The sequence below is a fragment of the Microtus pennsylvanicus genome, chromosome 3 (assembly GCF_037038515.1).
Source record: "Microtus pennsylvanicus isolate mMicPen1 chromosome 3, mMicPen1.hap1, whole genome shotgun sequence".
In the NCBI taxonomy this organism is placed as follows: domain Eukaryota; kingdom Metazoa; phylum Chordata; class Mammalia; order Rodentia; family Cricetidae; genus Microtus; species Microtus pennsylvanicus.
In genome coordinates, this window is record NC_134581.1 from 95,636,900 (window position 1) to 95,658,857 (window position 21,958).

A 21,958-nucleotide genomic window follows, 5' to 3' on the forward strand; every position below is an offset into this window, starting at 1 on the left:
AAGTACTGTGAGAATTCAAAACCTGAGTTGTGCTTTCTCAGTCTGTGTGATTGCAATGCTGGGAGCATCCCTGGCTCTTCTGCCCCCCCCTCCCCAACCTGGCCCTTTCCACAGTTTCCTCGCTCCATCTCCTGCCACTGCTAGTGAGAATGTAAGCTGGTGCAGCCACGTAGGAAACAATGTTACCACGGAACAACAAACTGAACCAAGAACTACGGTGGACCCAGCCGTGCTCCCTGTTAGCTCTTTCTTAGAGCTGCTTGCTCTTTTGCGTTTCCTGCTGCTTTGTTTCTATGGCTTAGACACTGAACCCACCTAGAAGTAGCTCAACAAGGAAACTGTAGTCTGAATAACTATGGAATCTTGTTCAGCTGTGCAGGAAGATGAATCACCTTTGCAGGGAAATGGATGATGGAACTGGAAATTTGTGTTGAGGTGAATTGAACCAGGCTCAGACAAGCATACTGTTTCTCTACTATGAAGAGCCTAGATCCTATGTAGTGCATGTGTGTAGTGTGTGTGGAGGGGACAGCGCAGGTCATGAAATTAGAAGAGGATCATAAGAGGGAAGAAGATCTAGAGCAGGGAGGTGAGTGGTAGAGCACCTGAGACGTACAGACAGAAGAAGGGAGATGACTGCGGGCAAGGTTAGCAAGTGGGAGATGGGATAGGTAATCAAAGCGAGGAAGGAGAATCAATAAGGACAAATCAATATTATGAAAGCACGTAATAAAACCCACTACTTTGTATGGCTTTTTCAAAAAGCAAAACTAAACTTTTTTATAAAAAAGAAATAAAATTATTCATTTAATTTTACACGTGAATGTTTTGTATGCATGTATGTCTGTTTGTCGTGTGTATTCAAGGTGTCGGTGGAGGTGAGAAGGCTCTGAATGCCCCGGAACTGGTGGAATGGGTGGTTGTGAACCACCCTGTAGATGCTGGGAACAGAACCTGGGTCCTCTACAAGACCAAGTGCTCCTGGTTTTAGAATGACCTCTTCAGAACTATGTATAGCTTGTCTTAATTAAGAAAAAAAAACCTATCTGGTTGCCTTTGACAGTCTCTTATTTATTAAGTTATGAATGACTCAGGTACATGATATGTGGCATTTATTTCTGTTTTCCTATCCAGGGAGTAATGTCACAGTAGTAAGAAATCAATAATGTCTGATAAACAAATAATGTGAAAGATAAGTAGTTACAATGCAGAATGCTTCACAGATCGCATGCTTAATCACCTTTCAGGTTTTCCTCCTCTGTTTTCTATTCCTATAGTATGGTTGAATTATCCTCAAAATAGATAAAACTTTTCTCTATTCTGAAGTCCAGTGCTGGACTGGGGACTGCAGTCCAGGCCTTAATCATAGTATGTGGTTGAGAGTAGATCTGAATTCCTGCTCTAACCTGGCAATTTATCTAACATTTAAAAATGGCGTCACTTACAAAATTGGAATGCTAAAGATGGCTTACTCAAAATCTAGATAATATACACAAGGCAAGGAGGATGAGGTAAGCGCCCAGCAAGCTGTAAGCATTGGTTGGTGCTACTGAGCCCAAGAACTGTTCATTGCTGATGCCACTGAGTCCAGAGAACTCTTTGGTGGTGGTGGTGCTATTGAGTCCCCGATCTGGGTGTGTGGAGAGCTCAGCGGAGCAGCTGCTGATGGCTGGGATCCCATCCTTTACCCTGGACCCTCTATTCCCGGAGGCTTTTTTATCAATGATCTTATGCCACCCAAAGGAGCATTACTACTCCGCCACTCCTCTAACAAAAAAGAGCTTCTATGCCCTAATCAAGAAATGGACACCACATAAGATTGTGTTATAGCTGATGCTGCAGACACATTACTATAATACTATCTCACCTGCAGCTGTTCATGCCTGCCATGGCCAGCGGAGCACTGGCAACTCTGGAGCTCTAAAGACCAGCAGCTCTAAAAATTCTGTGACTGCTGTGTGACTTGTTGGCACTGACATTTTTTTTATTTCAGGAAAGAGTTTAAAAACAAAATTAAGGACAAAAAGAATCAACCAATTAAAGCTATGCTGCACACATTAGGCACAGCTGCACATTGCACAGTAACTTTCTATGCTGCACACAGTAGGCACAGTAACACAGTAACTTTATGGATGCTCTTTTATCACTAGGAGTAACCAGCAAAGACCTTGGCTCATAGTAGGTTCTTTTTTAAAAAAAATATTTATTTATTATGTATACAATATTCTGTCTGTATGCCTGAAGGCCAGAAGAGGGCGCAAGACCTCTTTACAGGTGGTTGTGAGCAACCCTGTGGTTGCTGGGAATTGAACTCAGGACCTTTGAAAGAGCAGGCAATGCTCTTAACCACTGAGCCATCTCTCCAGCCCCATTGCAGTAGGTTCTTAGGCGACTCTTTTGACCACTAGAGACCAGTTTCAGAGAGAGGATGATGATGGCTGCAGAGAGGTCACCATTGCAGAACGTACTTTATATTTCATTGACGAGAACTACCATACCAAACGTATGCTGGAGCTTTCAGAAGGATAGAGGAGAGAGATCAGACAGTCGGTGGCTGTCGTCTCTGTGACTTCACATGCACTTTCCTTGGTCTGGATCCTAAGCAGCTTTTCATGGAAAGACAAAAATCTTACTGAATTGCCCTACTCACAATGAACTCTTTTAATTTTGTCACTTTAGAGACCTTAGTTCTAAACATTTAAGCTGGTGGGGGTCAGGGTTCAAATATGAGTATGACGGGAGAACATGACTTAGTCTATAATGCCTGCTTAACATGAACTAGAAGGGGAGGAAGAAGAGAAGGAGGAGTCCTTTGTCAACACACATGACAGAAATTCTTTTTAAAAAATCAGTTGGTTATCCTGCAATAGCTAAACACATTTCTGGCATTATGAGCACCATGGAGTTCAGAGCTACAGAAGGGCATGAGTGGCGTGCAGCATGCAGAAGAAAGAAGGATGAGCAATCCACATGTGAAACGGGCCCATCCTCTCTCCTGTGCTGGAAGAGGATGTCAGTAGCTCACTTGAATACTCTTTTTTCAAGGCGATACTTCAATGACGTTTATGCACACTTACTTTTCTACAATGTATGCCCAATGTTCATCTCTTTACTGCTTTTATAAAGGTGAAATATCATGACTATCTGTTCTTACTCAGAATTCACTGATAGCATAGTTGAACACGGAACACTCTATCCCCTGAGTGTTCCTACCATTTGCTCTTGATTTTTTTTGTGGACAATCTGCATAGCCTTTAAAATTCAGCCACTTATGAACTAGCCTTTGAGTAAATTTGTTCTTTGGGAATCTGTGCAGCCCATCCTTGCTTTCTCATATGAACAACTAAGTGTTGGCTCTGGCTGAGCTGTACAGATCTTGTCTACTGGACCTGGGCTCTGAGGACCTAAAATATGGGGTAGACTACAGTCTACTGCTGTAGACAATCTGACTTCAGTTTCAGGATTCTTTTATACACAAATGTAACAAAAACCAAAGATCTAAGGAAGGTTGTTTGAGCTCAGAAAAACATGTAAATAAACACACCAGTGAGTACATACTAAATATTAACAAAGCAGCCCCATTCCCAGAACTTTCTCAAGACAGACCAGTTTAAACACAATTGCCTGCCACATGCTGTATAGATTGTATCTGGCAAAGCATGAAAGCAAGGCAGAAGGCCATATCTAGATGCAGGGTACACTGACCAGATTGGGCTCTATAGCCATGCTCTGACGTTCAACAAGAATAAACACGTCTTAGAAGTTGAATGTGAACGTTTAATACAGGAGGCACGAAATCACATCCAAGAGCAATCCAGGGAACAAAATGCACTAGGGGTAAAAGCCCCTCTGCCTGTTCTTCCTGGAGCCTCTCTGAGTTGCCCAAGGATTGTTCACCATGCATCATTCTTTTGACCGTGTTCTGACACTAAGGAACTCTGACAATAAAAGAGTGAAGGAGGCAGAGAAAATGCAGAGAAAGTCACTGAAAACACCCACCATCTAGCTGAAAGTGTAGTGTCTGGATGAGAGCTGGGTCAAGGGCTGGCTCAGTCATTACTAGAGGCTGTATGATCTGATACAGTCTGAAGACCACTGGGAACCAGCCAGCGTCATCAAGGACAAGAGGCAGATGAGCTGAAAAACTGTAGAGTCACCATTTATAGACCTGGTCTGTGCTAGGCTCATCATGTGACTTATATGACCACCTTAATAAAGCTGCCTTACAAATGAGAAAATTAAGTATCAGAGATGTTGCTGGACTTTTCTAGGGTCTCCCTAGGAAGGGGCCAAGGTTCGAAATTCTATTTTACTCCATCTGATCTACCAATGCAATCAAAACTCAAAGTGCTCTAAATGGAAGCCATTTACCTAAGGGGGCATCTAGAAAGCAAGGGACCCGTGACAGTTTATGTTTGTAGCCTGGCTGAGGGGGACATAGAGGGCGGACTACTAAGTAAAGCCCTGCTACCCCCCGAAAGAAACACGGGGCAGAAGAACCCTTGTAGGTAAAGTCTGAGGCTCCAAAACACATCTCAAGAATTGTTTCAAAGGTTGTTGTCCTAGCAGATCACACAGATCATCTTACCCCAGTCTTCCTAGGCTGGGTGCAGGCCAGGTGCCCACAGTAGGAAGTCAAGGGCCAGGGCCCCCTGGGGTGGAGAAGGAAAGGGAAACTAGTTAACATGATATAAACAAAGCTGAAAGGGAACAAGGGCAAGAAAATATTCCCTGACCTTACAAGCAACAAACCACTGGGAAGAGTGTGGGGGTGGAGGTGTTTGTACTCAAGTTTGGGGATCCTGGATCCAGGATCGGCTGATGCTCAGAAGTTCCATTTATGCCTTGGAAGGAAGTCCTGTACAAGTGGTTACATGTGTGCCCTTAGTGGATGTCAGATGTCACCTGAAGGGAGGATCCTTTCTATCTGAAGCACTTTTGCCATTGTGTGAGATGCATGTGAGGCCCTGGGGCCATCGAGTGTTCTTGGGCTACTGTGCACTTAGCATCAGTCCATGGGGAGGGTTGTTTCTCAGGAAACCCACAGGTGGATGACTAACGGGGTGTGTGTCTGGACCCCCAGTAAAGCCTTAGACTATAAGATGAAACCTCCTTGTCTGTGCTCACAGACCACCTGAACAGCAATGCCTTGGTGTTTGGAAACCAGGGCGTTCTAAGGCTATGGCTTCACAATGGGATGAAAATGACACAGCACGGAGAATGACATCAGTGAGACACAGCCCAGTCATGTGTATGATAGTTAAAGCAGTCAGAGAGCCAGAGAAAGTCAGTTCATTCTCAAGGGATGTCTTAATGCAAAGGGGAAACTGAGGCTGAGGTTAGCTACTGTTCAACTATGGGAACCGACAACACTATCACAGTAGGACCCTATTCTCCATTTTACCTTCATGCTGGGTTGGGACTTTACCCTGAATAGAAAAATGTCTCTAAACCTTTCTTCATCTGTCTGCAAAGAACAGTCTAGGAATTCTTGCCAGCTCTATGATGCCTAAGCTACTCAATGGTTAATTGGCCTCACTCATGCAAGAGGGGTCTGTAACTGCAGGATAGTTCTTAGAGCTGAGTGATATGACTTTATCATATATATTTAATAAGACATGAAAAATGATGTATCTCAAGCCAAGAATCTTTCGTCAATTTGAAAAACAATGAAGACATTAAAAATCTGTATTATCACAGTCCTGCTATGTGCCAGAAGATTGGGTCAGCTTATCGCTGGAACACAAGGTACTTGTGATAACTTAAAAGGAGGGAAGGTTTGTTTTGACTTTCCGGGGTCAAGCTATGTTGACTCCATTGTGTTTGGGTCATATTGGCATACGCAATGGGGGATTGTTTCCGAGAAATTTCCTCACTTCATAGTATCAAGAAGCAAAAATAGAGCAAGGATCAGAAGGTGCTAGTGTCCGCTTGCTCAGCTGATTATCTCAGGCATTTGTCACAATAAATAATGATTCTATAAACATTTCTTAGAAATTAGAAAAGGAATTACTTCCTGTCCATTTTATGAGCCTGTAATTACACTGATACTGGCTTCCTGTCACTATAACAAAACATCCTTGTAAAGTAACAGGGGGAAAGATTTATTTGGACTAATAGTTTCAGAGGTTGCAGTCCATGGTCATTTAGCTCTGCTGCTTTGAGCCTGTGGTAGCGTATATACCACACCATGGCGTGAGCTTGTGATACTGGAAGCCTATGTGCCTCACAGCATCTCAAAAGCAGAGAGAGACAGAGAGACAGGGAGAAACAAACAGAAATAGACATGTAAAGAGTGGCCGACAGAGACAAAGGGAGACAGAAAGACAGATTTATAATCCCATTCAAGATCATACCAGTATGAACTAATTTCATTCCCCTTGGCACTACTTCCCAATAGGAGCCCCTCTCTCCGAATAGGGCAGGCTATGGAGCAACCCTTTAACAAACAGGCCTTTGGAGGATGTGTATTTGCAAACCAAACTACAGATCTTACCAATATTTTTATGAACATAGAAGAAAAGCACAGAAGCAAAAAAAATTTAAGCATTTTTTCTCTGGGAATAAATAGTCTATTTTAGGAAAGAATTCAGAACTCATTCAACATTAATCAGATAAAGTATTTCATCATATTAGTAATGAAGTGGAGGAAAATGATACTCTATTTATAATATCTGAAAATTTTAATATCTAGTTATGTTTTTAAATTCTTAGTCCACTGTTAATAGAGGAAAGTTTATCAGCTGATAGAGAAGTGGTGAATAGTTGATATTTAATGTTAAAAGACTAAACACTTTATTTTTTCCAGAATAATATTTTAAGTTTTTATTTAAGAATACCACATCAGGCACCCCAATCACACTCATTCCCCAGTCCTCCCTGGTCTGCCCCTCACCCTTGTGACTCTTCCTAAACACTTTGTTTCTAAAATTGCAAACATGGCAAGGTTATCTCCTCCTCTCGTTCTTACACAAAGGTCTAACCAGTCTGGTATGGCAGGAAAAAGAAAAGAGAAGCAGATCAGAAAGATGAAACAAACCCTCTTTAAAACGAATTCTGTAAGCCTATGTGTTTCTGTGTGCCGTGTTCCAGGTGTGTGCACATGTCTGCAGAGGCTGGAAGAGAACATCGGATTCCCTAGAGTTGGAGTGATGGTCCATTTGGGTCACGTGATAAGAGTCCTGGCAATCAAGCTCAAGTCCTTGGCAAAACAGCAGGTGCTATTAAAGCTGGACCATTTCTCCAGTCCCTCAATCTCTTTTCTTGGTCAACATGACTACATAGAAAATATCACAAAATCTTAAAAAACTGTTCTAGTGCTAAAAACTTGCAATTGACTGAAATGTCAATAAACAAGATTAGTTTTATTTCTAAGTACTACCAAAAAGATACTGAATATTGAAATTTTACAAGTGTGTTAAATAGTCCCACCAAATGGCCTATTAAGAATAAATATAGTCACAGCATCTGGATGCTAAAAACTGCAAGTTCAGATAATAAAAGACTCAACTGGGCTACAGTAATCTAAGTTTGTAGTTCCTGATAAGAGGATGGGGTGAAGGTAGAGGCAGTAGGATTAGCAAAGTACAAGGCCATTCTTTACTGTATCATGAGCTTGAGGCCAGCTGGGACTTCATAAGACCCTGTCTCAGAATGATAATAATAATTAATAATAATAATGATAATTCTCAAAGAAAGTCTAAATCAAAAGAGAAGCATATCTCATTCACAGACTAGGTAGTGGTAAGATGTCTTTACTAGTCTGTATAGTCAGTGAAATTTAGTGGAGACAGGGAAATTTCAATACCTTGAGCCAAGGTGAATCATAGGGCTAAAATCTAAAGCTACGAAGCTTCAGAAGCAAACATGAGAAAAGTTATTATATTATACTGTTATCTAAAAGGATCCTAATATTTGACCCCCATGAAGTGTCTGGTCCAGCAAGGGTGGACAGTCAAAGCACAATAGACAAGGAAAAGCAGAGAGGCACAGAAGGTAAAGTCTATGAAGGCAAAATCAGGTGAAGCAAGGAGACAGATTAAGAGAAAGGCTTTGAGACACGAATCCCCTTCTGAGGTAGTGACTTGGGGCAGAGATCAGACTTAAGCAAAAAGTGGGGCTGGGGGAGCATTGGAAAGGTCTGCGAGATTTCCGGGTCTGTGAAAATGACAGGGATAAGTGTCAGAGTACTGGGTGTTTTCCAATGGGGCACATGAGCCATGTGACTGGTTGAGCTGGCAGAGCTGAAAGTGTGTGTGTGTGTGTGTGTGTGTGTGTGTGTGTGTGGTGCACGTGTAGCTAGTTTCTAAGTTTCCTGTGTAAATGTATTCTCCCTGGGTAGATTCACATTTTCTATAGGGTCATCCCTTGTGCTTTCTTTATTCGGGCTCACGGTGTCTGTCCTGGGCACTGCACTGGGCACAGAGCATATTCTGAATACGGCCATGCTGTGTGATGATGTCAGAGTAGCCCGAGAGAGGAAACAGCTGTGGGATCAATAAACACATTCTAAGAGAGTCAGGATTTCCCCAAACTGCTTCATATTTGTCTTAGTTTTCTTTCTTCTGTTGTCATATACATCAAAACCAAAAGCAACTTGAGGAAGAAATGGTTTATTTTAGCTTACACTTCCAGGCCCATCATCCAGGGCAGGAGCTCAAGGCGGGAACCAAGGCATAGGCCACAGAGAAACCTACTTACTGACTTGCTCTCCACAGCATGCTTGGCTTCCTTATCTCTAGCCATCCAGGGTAGCACTGCCCGTGGTGCGCTGGACCCTCCCACATCCATCTTTAAAGAAAATGTTCCCACAGACATGTGCATGGGTCAATCTGATGTAGGTAATCCCTTAATTGAGGGTCCCTCTTCCCAGACGTTTTTAGTTTCTGTGAAGCTGACAAAGGCTAACTAACATAATATATTGCTCTTAGGACTAACAGAGAGTTCTTCTGAGGGCAAGGTTTTCACGTGATTATGATAGCATTCGGCATACACTAGCCATGGGTTTATCCAATACATATTCTGGGCTGATGCTCCATTGTGACACTCTAGGGATGGTCAGCCAGGCCACGAGGTATCAATGCTCTAGGGGTAGCCAGGACCCCTAGAGAAACAAGTAGTTCTTAAAGAAGGGTATCAAGAAGACTGCTTTCCTACCAGGTAGGACCATGGCTTTCCGCTTGGGCAAGAATGCTGTTAGTCCACTGTGGCCTCCTGTCGCGGCAGGAAGCCAGTGGAGTCTCACCCTGCATCTCACCACTTCCTCCCTCAGAGGATTTCCCCACTCTGCTCCAGAAGCTCAGAGATTCTCTTATGTAATTAAAATCGGGGTGAGGAGCTCAGCAAAGCCAAACAAGCTCTGCGAAGCATCTGCTTCTGCCTCAAGCATGCTAAAACGAAAGTCTTGCCTTGTAAAATACTTACCAGTGTCTTAGTGAATTGGTGTCCTGTGAAAGATGATTTAGCAAAATGTTCTCTGTGCACATCTCTGCTAGCTTCATGACTGTATATTGCCTAATTAGCTGTAACAGAATTTGTTTTAGAGCAGAAGCAAAATAATACTTTCCCTCCTCCCACACGTCCCTCCTCCTCCTCCTCTTCCTTCTCCTCCCCTCCCTCTCCTTATCACCCTCCTCCTTCCCGTCCCCATTCTTTTTTTTTTTTTTTTTTTTTTTTTTTTGGTTTTTCCGAGGCAGGGTTTCTCTGTAGTTTTGGAGCCTGTCCTGGAACTAGCTCTTGCAGACCAGGCTGGTCTCGAACTCACAGAGATCCGCCTGCCTCTGCCTCCCAAGTGCTGGGATTAAAGGCGTGTGCCACCACCGCCAGGCTCCCCATCCCCATTCTTTTCTCTCTGCTCCTCTTCTCCTTCTCTATACTGTACAAGAATATCTTGGATAAAATAAACCTAGAAAACAAATAGAACCTTGGCAGTGATCATCTTAACTGGTCCTAGAATTTGTGGAAGGAAAAAACCATGAAAAATGACATTTTAAAGACGTAAATAATACATACTTACTGATTATCAGTTGTGGATGTTAAATGAAAATGTAGAGCATGGATCTGAATGAAAAAGAACTTTACTTACATTGGGCACAGAGCTCCTGCGCTGTGCGCTGCTGTACACTAGGGGGAGCCATTCAATGGGATTCTGTGAAAAGCCTCCCCTGAAACACAGACAGAAACGCGGCCGTAGAAAAAGCTCAGGAATTAGACGACTTAGAATCTTAACAGGGAATGGTTACCCCAGGAAATACGCTAGACCAAACCATCAACACACATTTCCACTGTCGATTAAGACAAATGTGAGTCCAGAAACGGGATATAATTTATCAGAAGCAATCAACACTGTAGGCAGGTTGGATGAGGCCCAAGCAACTTTGCGGTATTTGTCTCTGCTCAATTGGGATCAGACAATCAAGTTATGAATGAAGAGGTGGTAAGGAAATGAAGGCTGGCGGTGGGATAAGCGCCACCTCTCAAAGAAGCCAAAGCCACCTGTACACAGCGAGGTTCCAGGAAAAGCCAGAGTCCTGGAGCCTGTTTCTAGAGACCAGCAGCCATAGGGTACATCCATAATGTACTCGGGTGGGAAGAAGCTGCTTCTGGACGCCATCAGGAGGAGGGGACACGGATGGCAGAGGTTTTGTTGGATACCTTAACCTCCTCTGCTTCCCAAGGTTCAGAACCATCTGCTTAATTCTGCAGTGGGTGGATGAATTGACTCCAGAGTGATCCTGGAAGTCGCTTTCTTGCAGCCTGAAGCACAGAGAATGACTTCCAGTTTCTGGGCTTAAAACAACAGCAAGGATTTATTATTTTGGGGGGAGTTGGCCATACTCAGCCGGGAGGGTTTGGCCCTTTTCTCGATGACCGTCTGGAGCTAGGATTCTCTTGGTTACCTTTCCATTTGTAAGGTCCTGAGCCCGGGCTGGGAAGACCTACACATCTGGGGCTGGTACACTCAGGGTGCTCAGCACCTCTCGGTACCACAGCGGGGCCCCTCCCTGCGGACCTTCTAGCATATAGCGACCTGGGTCCCAAAGTGCTTGTTTCAAGTGGAACCGTCAATTCTGTTATGACTAGCCGCTCTTGGTGATCTGCTTCCTGGTCACCCTGCCAGTTCTAGCATGCATTTCTGGGGACAGGGAGGAACGCTGCCTCTAGGAGAGGAACTGCAAACCTCAGAATGAAAGGCCATGTAGGCTGCTTAGAAATTTCAATGGACCTCAGTTTCTTCCTGTGTTAAATGCAAGGAATAACTTCTGGTAGGGCTCTGTGGAGGATTGGGAAGAGCTGGGCTGAGGCAGATGGGCCCACCGGGTGAACGCTGGCACACTGTCCAAACAGAAGAGGGAGGAAGACTCTCAGATGGCATTATGCTTGACTGTTTTGAACCTAAAAACCACTGTTTTTTCAAGCACAGTGCTCTAGTGAATAACCACCCAAGTCATAAAAATATTACTTCCCCCTTTAAACTGACAATAAAGTCATTTTGAATGAGACAGAAATATTACCAGTTAGTAGTTTTGCTTTTCCCTGACCTTACCCTTGATCAAAATGAAGCCTTTAAACTCATTGTCAAATCTCAGAGGCAGCCAGGCACCGATCATCAATTGAATCTTTATACGAGAAGCTGGTTAAGAGCTGTAGTCATTTGTCTTTGGCGTAGTTATCGAAGACAGTTGTATTTGTAAGACAGGTCAAATTTTTCCATAGTCATTTTAATGGTCATGCAATTCATTTCATTAATTCTTGATTTAGAAACACTAAAATGACAACAATAATGTGAGCCCACTTAGAAAATGCAGGGTGCTCAAGTTCTTGAGTGATTGGGATGTGGCTGGACTTGGGGAAGGGCCTAGAACCAAAGATGAGCATTTTCTGATTCACACACTATATCCTCCCCCTGCTCCTTCCCTCCCTCCCCACTCTCCTCTCCCCTCACTGTGTGCTGCCCTTCCTTAGCTGATATGCCTGCCCCAACATGCTCCTCTCCATGCTCGCCCAGACTAAATGCTCACCCAGTGCACTGTATCGCCGTAGGATTTGTGGTGGGGGCTGTCTTACACAATTTGTTGCTATGCAGGTTTTATTCTTGTTTATACCCAGCATCAAGTCCACTGATCAGCCCCTAAAAAGCCCTGAAGTTACAAATCAGTTTCTTCTGTTGTTCTTTTGTTGGTTTCTTTTTCATCTTCCCATCTCCCAACTAACAGGGCTGTGAGACCCTCAGGCTAATTTGTAGGCTAGGTGAGGTGGTATCTCTCAAGCCCATTGTGATCATTTGAATCTAAGCAAAGGATCCACATTGCAAACAAACGTCTCCCACAAAATGTCTCCGTTTTAGTGACACACCCACAAATGCACTCTCTGTAAGAATGGGCTGAGAGGAAAGGACGTAGAGGAATATGGAGAATATTGAAGCTTTAGCATTTACCCACAGCTGTTATACAGATCCACTAGTATTTTGGTTTTTTTTTTTTGTTTGTTTTTTTTTTATCTAAATAAAGCTTGCATGGGTTGAACGCAAGAAGTGTATTGCTTAGTATCTCTGGACCATAGACACACAGGGGCTCTGCTAACCTACTCATTTGAAATGAAAAAGAAAGCAATTTGGGGGTGGATTTCCGGAAGAAAATTGAAGACAAGAGGAAATAAGCCGTGAGAATGGAGCAGTCGGAGTTCACCCTTTCCAGCGGGAATTGAAATCCATCTTGGCTTCCTTTTTATCAAGGCTTTGCAGTTTCTCCAAGTTGGACAGGAATGCAAGAAGTACCCGCTTTCTCCCCTCAGGGTAGCACTGAGTGATTCTGCCAAAGTCACAAACTACCTTGGCACTCAGAGAACCAAGTGCCCCAGGAAGCACCCACAGGGCCTTGGAGAAACCCGATTTCTTCCCTTATGGTGGATTCTGTGATCTTTCAGAGGACATTCTCCAACAGGAAGAGCTGAAATCCTTGGCAGCAATAAATCTAGGCCTTTTGTCCTCAAGCCGTCCCCCCACAGAGATCCAGAAGCTTATCTCTGCAGGCATCCCAGCAATACCCCCATTCCCAGTCCCCACTTCTGCACCACAGGCTTTGACTTTACCACCAGCTCCTTCTTTTCCTTTTGTCTGTTTCCAGGAAGGCTCTAAGCCAGGAGACTGACTGCAGTGCTGACGTCTTGTTCTGTGCACATTCCAACTACCTTTCCAACTTGGTTATATAAATATCTCCCACTCAGGTTTATTTTCCAAGCCAGTGGGTTCCTATCCATGGTGGTGTCACAACACACTGGGGTGTTGCATTGGGCTGTCAGCAGTGGGAAAAGTCATTTGTTACTAACAATAGTGTGTCAGTCTGCAAAGGGCTTACTTATAAATATATAAATTAAAGGGGAGTCAAGTTAATCCCCGTAAAATGCTACACTCCATTGCTCTGAACATACTGTGAAAGCCTATGATTGTAGCGATCGCCACGTTTTCGAAGAAGCAATTTTGAGTTTTTAAGGGGAACCGTGGAACATGGTGCCCGCCTTTTATGAATGCTACATCTCAACAGCAAGTGTAGTTAGTCTCAAGGGCACAGTCACAGAGACCTGTTTGAGTCTACCCTTGACTAGCTGTGTGACCTCAAATTAGTTACTCAGGGTCTCTGTGCTCCTTCTCAACAATACTGGGAATGGCAGCACGCCCCTTGGAGATTGCTGTGAGAATTACAAAGGACTGGCTTTCAAGTGTTACCACTTGGAACAACAGTGAGACTTTCTTCCATTTGTCCTGCCATCTGATTAGTTTGTCCTAGGGTGTGAAGAACAAATAACAAATACATGTTTACTGTGTTGAGTCACACTGCACGTGAACAGGTGGACTTCCAAAGCCTGCAGGACTTCTGTTTGGGGGATGCTGAAAACCCCCACATCTCCTGACTGCCTCCTGAAATGATCCGTGCTCCTGACTGTGAGAAAAATGGCATTTGACACAGAGCTTTCATCGAAAGCACCTGAAGATTCTCTCCACTGTTGTGTTTTGCTTCATTTCTCCCTCCTCACCCATCACTTCCAGCTCTTGTTGTTTCTGGCCTCTTGTGGGTGGGGGTGGAGAGTGAAGTGAGCTCAGGTGGACAGAGCTACAGCCTAGCTCGGGTGGACAGAGGACATTTTAATAAGCGCTAGAAGCACATGGCTCTGTGTACTGATGGCCTGCCCCGTGTGCTGGGGATACTCGAGAAGAGGCTCAGATGGAAAGGAGACAGTTGCCAAGACAGCCCCCCCCCCAAGATGTGTGAAAGAGAAGAGGGACCCAAGAGAGAACTAGTGCTGAGCCACGTGAAAGCCTCCTCCATGGCTCAACTCCATCTGAGAGGCAGCTCTTTGTTCTCACCCCAAAGCTGTAGGTATCAGTCTGCCCTTTTGGCAGAGTCATTTGAGGAACATCTCAAGGTCCTGGAGTGAGGCCTAGGTGTCCACTGTCTTAATGCATCTCAAGTAACTTTCATGGTCCAGAGATTTCAGGATAGAATATGGGCACTGTCTTAGTTGTTTTGCCATTGCTGTGATAAAAATCTTGATCAAAGCAAATTAAGGAAGAATGGGCTTACTTTGGCTTATAGTTCTAGTAGGATACAATCTATCATGGTTGGGAAGAAATATAGCAGCGAGGGAAGGCATGGTGGCAGGAAGCTGGCTGGTCACATGTAACCAAACTCTGGAAGCACAGGGTATATAGGAGGTGGGGCTGGATATAAAGTATCAAAGCCCACCCCCAGTAACACACTTCCTCCCGCAAAGCTACTTCCCAAGGAGTGCAGCCATCTGAGGATCAAGTGTTCAAATGTGAGCCCATGGGGTATTTGACATTCAAACCGCAAGTGTCCATGGAGACGCATGGGTACCCTAGTTACCCGCTTCCCTGCCTGTTTCAAGAAGGGTCGGGTAACCTCCAGTATTCTTCCACCTCTGGAATATTATTGTTCACACATTCCTAAATATGAAAAAGAAATCAGTTTCATGAATAATGCTTGTTCTAGTTTTCCCTGTTTTGTTTCCTTGGCGATATTGTCAAGATCTAATTTCAGGCTCTATCTTGATGACTAGAGAATTCGTCTAGGAATGTTCACTGGCCACTACTTTAAAACAGGGCTTCAAGAGAGATGATGAAAGCAACTACGTGAAAACTTCTCTTTATTGCTTTCCCCATGGTTTCTAGAAAGACTGTGTGCATGGTTTTTGTCACTGTTGTTGTTGTTGCTTTGTATTCTTCACAGGCATACGAACTGCTAAAAATTAGTTGAAGAAAAATATTTGTACTCCAGAAATGAAAACAGAAGGGAAAAATACTTATTTGGAAGTGTGGCCTCCAACACTCGTCACTGATTTCTCTGCTTTAAATGAGACAGCTGCAAGCTGTGATCAGAAGCCACAGCATATAGCACCCTGCATGGAGATTCCACCTCGAACTCCTAGGGACAGGGACTAATATGTGCATCATTATTTTAAGCACACTTCCTAAAGCTTTTCCTTGTTGTCATTAAGAAAGACAATATTAATAATAATTCATATTGTGAACTAATATAATTTATTATTACTGTTATTTTATAGCAGATGCATGGTCTTTAACATGAAACAAATTTGAAAGACTGCTATCCAAATAGGTTATGGTGGATCTCCTGTAGTAGGAGGAACCAAGTGAGGAAGCAGCCTGGGCTCAACAGGAGGCATGGGACCTCAGAGGGTCTTCTTTGAGGCACTATACCCAGCTGTGAAAAAGATTCCAAAAAGCAGTGTTACCTCTGCTTTAGTGAGCAGCTCTTCCACTAACTTGTTCCCTTCCTTCTCTCCATCCGTCTTATCTCCTCAACCTGTGCCGTCCTTGTCAGGGTCCTCTGTCCTCCTTACACCTCACTATAATCTTCCTCCAGCCATCGTATACAGTCAGGGATTTTGAGAAGACACTCAGTTGGCAAACAGTCGCTGACACAGCCTGATTCCTATGAAGCTGTGATGAGGCTGACTTTTCTTTTCAGACACTGCCCCACGCTTGTAGGACATTTAGCACCGCTGCCATTGCTTCCCTGCCAATCTGCAGCTGGAGTGGGCTTCATAGGAGTGTGTGGCTCTGCTCTGATTGTCTGAGCATTGTGGAGTATTTGTTTAACCATGTGAAGATGTGTTGCATTTGTTTAACTATGTAAAGATGTGTTGCTATTTTATCTTGCCTGCCTAAGGCACCTGATGGATCTAATAAAAAGATTAATGGCCAATAGTGAGGGAAGAGGTATAGGCGGAACTTCCAGGCAGGGAGAGTAAGGAGGAGGAGGAATTTAGGCCGGAGGGAGAATGAAAAAGAGACACCAGGGAGACAGCAGGGGCCAGTCAGACAGACATAGGGGAAGCAGGAAAGTAACCACATACAGAATGAAAAAAAAATGGCAAAAAGCCCCGAGGCAAATGCAGATGAATAGAAAAAGGTTAAATTAAGTTATAAGAGCTAGTGGCACAAGCCTAAGCTAAGGCTCGGTATTCATAATTAATAATAAGTCTCTTGGTCTTTATTTGGGAGCTGGTTGGTAATCCAAAGAAAACTCCAACTACACCCGGGCTGCTCCCAAGGACTGGTCTCTGCCGTACTGGATACTCAAGTCAATCTTCCTTGTAGATCTAACTCCCAAGAAAAAAACAACACTGCAGATTGAACTTCAAAGCTAATATTTAAAGGACTGTGTGTGCCCTGTGAGTAACTTCTTAGAGCTCTAGTTGTGTTTATTTCATCATGGGAGCGAGGGGAGGCAGCAAACGCATGTCTGTGTGAGGTTTGTGGCGACAATAACCTGTTGAGGGAGCCACAGAGCAGTCTGTGTCCGCTCACCCACAAAACTACCTTAGATCAGGCTGTGCATAAACTCTGTTGCACCAAGCAAGGCACAGCACTGGCATATCACCAGGCAGGACCACTGTGCCATCTGATCAAGGGACTCCAGAGGCTCAACTGATTTTCTCTGGCGTTCACACTTTAAGCAAGTGTTCACTGAGTGACGTTCGGAGTGAGAAGGGGCACTGGCCTGTATGTGCCATCCAGTTACTGTGTTCATCGCTACTCATGGCACAGCACCCTCACCCCCGCTCAGTCCTCATGCCTGGGTGGGAGCCATAGCGTGCGCAGTTATAGGAACAAGGATGGAATCTGGGGCCACGTGCTCAGTGGAAGCTGCTTATTTTGTTGACTGTACTGTAAGAGCAAACTGCTTTCCTCTGTGCCATGGCTCATTTTAACTCACAGCAGTGGTAACAGGGTCTCCAGACTGCTCGGAGCTATGCAAAATATTCCTTCCCAAGGCTGCTGGCAGCCTGCTATGGTTTCCACTGCTCCACAAGCGAAGTCAAGTCTGGTGGCCCACAATGCCACTGAACTTTGCACTTGGCTCTTCTAAAGTAATATTGATTCCTCAGTGCACAATGGTCACAGGCCAGAGGCAGAAATCAGTGGGCAGAACTGATGTTAGTGAGTTCTCTTCTGAAAAGATAGTTCTCTTCCCTCACCTGCTGTCTGCTACAAAACCTAGGCAGTGGCAACACGGAACGTCTTAGCAGGCAACGCCAAGTGTGCCTTCACTTAGCAGTGTGTGCTTTGGGTCACCGGGAGGTAGAAGTGCACCATCTCCTGATGTCCCTTTATGTTTAGTTAACGGATAGAAAAACAAGATTCCCAGCACAAGCTAAGGTGAACTCTATCTATTTACTAAGCCAAATAACTAAATCTCTAAACACCTTAGTTTGAAAATATATCTGCAAGATCTTAAAAATAATGAGCAATTTGAAATGAATAGTGTATGAACCTTCATCAGTCTGTGACCTACTTATCCGAAATCTGTGTCAAAGTTCTGCCAAACCAGACCTGATTTGCTCATACTACAAATATGTACTGTGCACTACTGATAAGCTTTTTATTACAGCAAATGTTGAGGCAATCAACATGTGAAAAAGCTCATTTTGACTTATGATTTGAGTGGTTGCAGTCCATGACTGGCTAGCTGTGTTGCTCTTGGCCTATGGTAAGGGAGTACATTACGATGAAAAGACACAATTGAGCAAAACTGTGCACTTCCTGCTCAAGAAGTAACTTACTTGCTAGGAATCAGGCTGCAGAAGTTTGGTGGGCAGTCAGAGAAGATTCAGAGACAGATTCAGGTGCTGTTGAAGGCTTTGATGGATTACTGAAGGAAGGAAATGACAGACGCCAATGAGCAGAATGCCCAGATTGTGTACTGATCAAGTGTGAGGAGTAACAAGAAGGAAGAATGACTTCCTGACTGAGGTAAGGAGAGTAGAGAAAGCACAGGGTAAGATTTGGGCATTTGAGGTACCAGGAATAAGTACTGAGTGGACCTGGGTGTCTATGGGTCTGAGTGTCAGGGAGAGGAATTGGGGATACAGGTTTGCATATGTGTACAAAGAATGAAATAGTTCATCTTCATTGTCAACTTAAATAGACTTAGAATCACCTAGGAGACTGAGATACACCTCTTTGTGTATGGTGAGGGTGTTTGCAGAAAGATTAACTGAGGGTGGGAGGACACATGCCCTTGGTGTGTTTTAGTATGATCCATTGGACTGGAGGCCTAATTGGTTCCTCTTTCTCCAAGTACCTAGCTACCATGATGCAAACAGCTGTCCTCTGCAGCACACTTCACTGCCAACATATGTATCTATTACAAAGTCAGAATATTGCCTGGGGAAAATGGAGTAAAAATAGAAGGGGCAGCTTCAGATTCTGGGGAAATAATAATACTTGTAAACAAGAGGTACTTTCAAAGGAGAACAGGAAAAAAAGCAGACATAGGGATCACAAACCTGAGAGGGTGGTTCGGAAAAACCACAGGAAGTGAGTGATCAGATGCCATGGAGGAGAGAACCATGGGAAGAAAGTGACCAGATTGCAGGGCAGAAGAAGACTTGTGTTCCTGTGAAGCAGATAGTGTGCAGGCTGTTATGGCCTTGGCAGAAGAAGGGCTGTAGAAGATCATGTGCAAATGCCAAGGTTCTGTGAGCCTGGGAGGAAAATAAGGACACGGAGACAGCAGGTATAAGGAGGTCTGCTGAGAGCATCTATGGACGAAGGAAGAAGAGGATGGCAGCCTTGAGATACTGGCTCTAAGGAAGGTTCTGTTTAAGATAAGAGACATCTGGCCTTGCTTGAAACTGTTGAAAACATTCAGGAGAATCATGAGTGAACCAAGCATCATAGAGTGAAACACCAAGAGAGTTGGATGCTGCGGGCCACCAACTAGAAGAGAAGTTGGATATGTAGAGGAGGGCTCCTCTTTTTATCAAAGGGAAGGAAACCAAGGGTGACCCTGAGGAAAGATAAGACAGCTACTTCTACATGGGTCCTCTATGGAGGAGCCATCTTCTAGGAATGCGGGTTGGTGACGTGTGTAGGCATCAGACATTAGTGGACATTTTCTACACGTGCAGTGGAGAATGGGGTCAGAAGAAAGAGAAAGACAGTTATTCGGGTCTGGTTAACAAGAGAACTAAGAATCCACAGGTTTCCTACCGTCTAAGTGTGATATTTCCCTAGCATTCCTTAGCAGCATGCCTGCAGATCTCAGAGCTGTACAGTGAAACTTTGCCATGTGGGAGAGATGGAAGCAAGCAAGCAAGGAAGGTAAGATTCTGCCCATATTACAGTGGTAGGCCTGCCATTGACTCAAAATAATAGACAATGGGAAGCACTAGATGGGATAACTCGGATTGAATGACACAAAAGTCAAGGCAGATTAGGGTGGTTAAAAGGTTCATGATGACAGTGTAAAACTGGGCGGATGAGATGGATTAGGGATGCAGGTCCCTGGAGAAGCAAACGGAAGGAACTGTTTCTCAGGAAGTGTGAGGATGGGGTAGAGTGTGCGGCAATGAGTGATCGTGGATAGCAGAAGGGCCATGGCTATAGACGAGGGTTCACAGAGGTGCAATGTGTGAGTCCGCCATAGGATTTTGGGGGAGATCGTGGACAAGAGCTTAGTGGGTTGGGTCAGACTGGATCTTGGGGAGAATGATGCAAGGCTGAGTGAAGGACACACAGGGGCAGAGCAGTGTGGAGCTTCCAGGCCCTTCTCCCACCACAGTTCTCTGCTGCTGTGATAAAACAGCTGAGATGATAGAAAAGAAGAGGACTGGCCAGGGGGTGGAGACACACCTTTAATCCCAACTCTTTGTAGGGGGTGGAGGCACGCACCTTTAATCCCAACTCTTTGTAGGCAGAGGCAGGAGGATCTGTGTGAGTTCAAGACCAGCCTGGTCGACAAAGAGAGTTCCCTGACAGCCAGGGCTACACAGAGAAACCTTGTCAAAAAACAAACAAACAAACAAACAAAAAAGGCAAGAGAACTTTCTTTGAGCTCATAATCTCAATCTCAGCCTGTGGGCATCTGGCTCAGTTCCTTAAAAGTGAGGTGCATCAGAAGATCATGGAAGGAGCACACAGGGAAAGGACCAGCCCACCTTGCAGCTGCCAGGAAGCAAAGGAAGGACCAGGGGTCCCACTGTTCCTTTCCATAGTCATTTGGAGGAACCTTTGGCTTACTGATGAAAAGGGATGCTTAAAAGAACCACACTAGCTCAGAGCTGAGAAATAGATGGTTATTTATTTAAGGGTAGACTCCACAAATCGGAATTCTCTGCTGGAACGGAGATCAGAAACCAAATTCCACAGCAAGAAAAGAGACTGGATGCATGCTCTACATCGGCATAAATAGCATAAGAGGTCATGCCCCAGTGGACAGTAACTACTGGCTATAGGACCTCCGACAGCATATTTTCCCCTCAATTACCTATTTTCTATAGGCAGCCCCAATCTCCTAAAGAGTTTCCTTCCTCCCAATAGTGTTTCTAGCAGGGACTATGCCTTTAACACGCAAGCTTTATGGGGCAATTCAGATCCAAATTAAAACATTGCATGCTTGGCCCTGAAAGCATCATGTCCATCTTACAAGGCAAAATGCATTCAGTCCTTCTCCAAGAGTCACCCAAGATGGCTCAAAATCCAACTCAAAGTCTCCTGAGATGTAAGACCAACTCTCAGCTGTGAACAATTGTAAGCCTTTAAAAATAAGTTACATGTTCCCAACATACAACATAGACTCCTGTCACAGAGAGGAGGAGTAGAATACCAATAACACAGGCCCAAACCCCAATAGGGAAACATCAGATGCTGTAGTGCCCTGTCTAGCATCCAGACCAAAGACAGTGTGTATGTTGGGTGTGCTCATATATACAAAGAGACCAGAGGAGGAGGCCAAGTTTCCCCTCTTATGCACCTTTCCTTTATTCCTTCTGATATAAATTAGCAAAGAAAAACCCCTCTTTAATAATAGTGCACAAAAGGATGATATGCATGATATTCGTCAGTATTGCTCTAGGATAGGGTCATTTCAGGTTCCCTATCCTCAGCTGCCCAAGGAACTAACTGGGGGCCTCAGCTTGGGCACCTGGGATCCCCTCTAGGGTCAAGTCTCCTGCCCATCCTAAAGTGGGTCCTTTAACTAAGAAATGGGGTTCCGTGCTCCCCTATCCAACCTTCCTTTATCCCGATCCTCCTGCTTCCCCAAGTCCCCCCTCCTTTCCTTCTACCTTTTCTCTCCCCATTTCCCCTTACCCCCATCCCACCCCACCCCCAACCTCCCACTTTTCTCCCCGGAAATTTTGTCTACTTCCCTTATCCAAGAGGATAACTATATGTTTTTCCTTGGGTTCACCTTCTTACTTAGCTTCTTTAGATGCGCCTATTGTAGTAGAACTTTCATCTGGCGATGGATGGAGATAGAGACAGAGACCCACACTGGAACACTGGATAGAGCTCCCAAGGTCCCAAGGAGGAGCAGAAGGAGGGAGAACATGAGCAAAGAAGTCGGGACCACGAGGGGTGCACCCACCCACTGAGACAGTGGAGCTGATCTACTGGGAGCTCACCAAGGCCAGC